This window comes from Echinops telfairi, unplaced genomic scaffold (assembly GCF_000313985.2).
Source record: "Echinops telfairi isolate 266 unplaced genomic scaffold, ASM31398v2 ScPeMD7_7;HRSCAF=31, whole genome shotgun sequence".
Lineage (NCBI taxonomy): Eukaryota > Metazoa > Chordata > Mammalia > Afrosoricida > Tenrecidae > Echinops > Echinops telfairi.
In genome coordinates, this window is record NW_022103904.1 from 26,657,392 (window position 1) to 26,661,472 (window position 4,081).

Genomic DNA, 4,081 nt, shown 5'->3' on the forward strand with positions numbered 1-4,081 from the left:
GATGACATCATGGGTGTCAGAGTAGCACTGTGATCCACAAGGTTTTTGATGGTCTGCATTTTTCAGAAGTAAATTGCTAGGATTTTTTCTGAAGTACCTGTGGGTAGATTCGACCCTCTAACGTTTCTCTTAGTAACCGAGTTTGCACCACCCAGGGACTCCTACCTCAAAAGCCCAAACCCACTGCCATCAAGTAAATCTGAGGCCGTAAATCTTCATGGGAGCAGACAAATTCATCTTTCTCCTTTGGAGCAGCTAGTGGGCTTGAACAGCTGGCCCTGCGGTTGGCAGCCCAATGCCTAACACACAGTGCTACCAGAGCTTCTTAGGAGTAGAATAGGGGCTATTATTATCCCCTTTTGCAGGTGAAGAAACTGAGTGTCAGGGAGATGGTGCAAAGCAATGCGACAATGATAAAAATGTCTTCAGCCAACAGGGAGAAAACAGACTGATCCAGGAACTCATAGTAATGTTTTTTTTTTTTTAGTAATGGTTCTTTTTAATGCCTTCCAACTGCTTCCCCTCACCTCAATGTTGGGCCTTCTCTTTTACCAGCATTAGGAGTTTCAGGATCAATTTAAACAACCCGAGAGACAATTTCATGAAACAAAACATTAATTTCATGGAACTACATGAAGCATTACTTTTGAAAAATGGACGGCTTTGCATCTATGTGTTACATTGTACAAGCACAGAAAGGTACAAGGTAACGTTAGCCTCCCTCCACACTGAGTGGGTTTGTTTGCTTTGAACTTCCTACTGTGGTTGGCTGAAGGTGGACAGAACAGAGCATCAGTTTTACCTTCCAGGCTTCGTGCACCTTCTGTTTCAGCTCATGTGTTACAAAGCCTTCCCTGTAACCTCACCCATCCCCTCTCAGGCTTTCCTTTCTTCCTTTCTCCTTTCCTAAGCTCTCTGAACCAAAGTCCAGACGTGAAACACTATTTCCTAAATACGGTCAGTTATTCTAAGATGTGCACACATAAATATTGTTGTGATTCCGCTTACAGATACTATCTGTTGTTCGGCTGAAAATTGAGCTACAGGGATGGCGCTGACTTCATGCAGAGTAGGGCCTGTCGAGGAGTGTGTGTGGTCAGTAGCTGGATGGATGGTTCCTTGTGGTATGGCGGGGGAAGTTGGGGGTAGGTGGGTGAGGAGCTGATAATGATGAGTACAAGAATGAAGAAAATGTGTAACTATATTTACATACAACCATAGGGAAAGAGGTCTATGTACTTATAATTATATGTTAAGTATTAAGGTAGAAGACCAACATTGGACCTTGACTCAAGTACTCCCTCAATGCAAGAATACTTTGTTCTAGTAATTGGCATTCTGTGAAGCTCACCTTCCCGACATGATTGCTGAAGACAAACGTGTGCATAAGCAAATGTGGTGAAGAAAGCTGATGGTGTCCGACTATCAAAAGATGTAGCATCTGGGGTCTTAAAGGTTTGAAGATAAACAAGTGGACATCTAGCTGAGAAGCAACAAAGCCCACATGGAAGAAGCACACCAGCCTGTGTGATCATGAAGTGTCAATGGGACCAGGTATCAGGCATCAAAGACCCAGAACAAAAAAATCATATCAATATGAATGAGGAGGGTTGTGGAGTGGAGATCCAAAGCCCATCTGAAGAAAATGTTCTAAAACTGTGGTGATGAATCTACAACTCTTCTTGATGTGGTTGAATTATTGAATTGTATGGGCTGTGAATTATATGCCAATAAAACTATTGGAGGAAAAAAAAAAGCTGAGAGAACGAACTCCAAACAGGATAGACCCCAAAAGAAACTTTGTGATATATTGTAGTCAACCTCTGATTTCAAGGAAAAAAGAAGGAATCCTGAATGCAGCTAACAAAGAAGACAAGGGACAAGGGGGAGCCTCCTCTAGGACAACCAAGGTTAGGCTGCCATCTTGAGTCTAGGGTCCGCTCACCTTGTCACATGTGTACCCCTAGTCCCTCCCCTTTCTGTTACATGTACACCCCTAGCTTATCCCCTTCCTGTCATGCATATGCCTATTGTACAGCCCCTTCCTGTTGCTTGTATTGCCTATTGTACAACCCCTTCCTGTGACGTATATGATCACCTGGTATCGGGAGGGGCTTGCAAGCCCCTAAGTATATACAGGCCTGGGTCAGAAATAAAGACGATACGCTCTCTCCCCCCTCCTCCTCCTCCTGCTCTCTGCTCAGACCTGGCTGCTGAGATCATGGCCGTCCCAGAGGTGAGCATGCTCCTGTAAAATGTGTCTGACTCCTTTATTTCACTCTCTCCTCTCTTCCATGACTTTACTCATCTCTCTAGATTATAGCTGTACAAGTGCTCCTATGGACCCCCATGGATGTTAGAGGCTGGTTTATTCTAACAAGACTTACCACCTGCTGGCCCGTGATCTTCCTGCATTCGGCATCATTGCATGTGTTGCATGAATCTGAAGAGGGGTTTATAGTCTGGTATGAGTCATATGGGCTAATATTGGACTTATGGACTTGATCTGAACTGGTCTGGGATGTTTTCTTAATATACAATTACTCTTTGATATAAAGCTCTTTCTTATACACATCTGAGTGCATGACTTTGTTTCTCTAGTCAGCCCTGACTAACACATCTAGAAAAATAAAACTAGTGGCATTTACATGTATAAGAAAAAAAATATTTTAAGAAGTAATTTTAGTCTCAGTCCCTGCTGTCACCGCTCTCAGGTCACTCCACTCCACTCCACTCCACTCCACTCCACTCCGCTGCTGTGTGTCTCTCCAGTGGGAGAACAAATCACTGGGCTGGTCGTTGACAATGGGCCCGGCATGTGCAAGGCTGGCTTGGCAAGTGGTAACACCCCCCAGGCTGTCTTCCTGTCCATCGTTGGACACCCCGGGCACCAGGGTGTCAGGGTGGGCATGGGCCAGAAGGACAGCTCGAGGGTGGCAAGGCCCAGAGCAAGTGAATCATCCTGACACTAAATTACCTACTGGAGCATGACTTTGTCACCAACTGGGACGACATGGACAGATCTGGCACCACACCTTCTACAATGAGCTGTGTGTAGCTCCCAGCGAGCCCCCAATGCTGAACCCCAAGGCCAACAAGGGGAAGATGATCCAGATCGCATTTGAGACTTCCTACCCCACCCTCACCCCAGCCACGTCCGTGGCCATCCAGGCCCTGTGTGTCTCCGGCCGCACCGGCTGTGCCTCAGGAAGGCACAGCTTCACCACCACGGCTGTGTGTGATATGGTGCAAGACAGCAAGGAGAAACTCTGCTGCATTGCCCTGAACTTTTGAGGCAGAGATAGCCACTGCCAATGGTGTTACCTCCTTATCACAGGAGAAGAAGTACAAGCTGTCTAATGGCCAGGCCATCACCATTGGCAAGAGCGCTTCTGCTGCCCGGAAGCCGTCTTCTAGCCCTCCTTCTTGGGGCATCCATGAGACCACCTTCATCTCCATCATCAAGTGTGACATGGACAACCGGAAGGACCTGTATGCTGACACGGTGCTGTCCGGTGGGACCACCGTGGGCCTTGGCATCACAGACTGAATGCAGAAGGGGCATGCATTGGAGCCCAGCACTGTGAATAGCCACCCCAAGATCAAAGCCACCCCAGAAGGCAAGTACTCCATGTGGATCGGTGGCTCCATCCTGGCCTCGCTGTCTACCTTCCAGCAGATGTGGATCAGCAAGCAGGAGGACAAGTCGGGGCCCTGGCATCGTCCACTGCAAGTGCTTCTAAATGGATGGCCTACATGTGCCCCCACCTCCCCGAGAGCTCAATGACAGCACAGCTCAGCCCTCACGTTAGCCTGGTCAAACTGAGGAAGCCTTGGAAAGAGATGTCCTGGAAACCCTCGCTGATTGCAGCACAGATCATCAGAATTGGTGTTCCTAGGCAAAGCTGCTGGAACACAGCAGTCTGAAAATATCAGTTACTCCCTGTGCCCGACTTTACCCTCCCCTCCGTCTGTGAACAGCTTGGCTAAAGTGTTCATGTTTCGTTGTGTGCCCTCAGATAATTGTCAGCTACCCCTCTGTGTGGAAACCTATCGAGGGGTACAGGCTATGTGGCAGGGA

At 47.6% G+C, this 4,081-nt stretch overlaps 1 pseudogene; it reads left to right on the top strand.

Annotated features, from left to right (window-relative positions):
- LOC101655883 overlaps positions 1–3,743 on the top strand; it is a 5,477-nt pseudogene extending 1,734 nt beyond the window's left edge.
- The last annotated feature ends 338 nt before the right edge of the window (positions 3,744–4,081 follow it).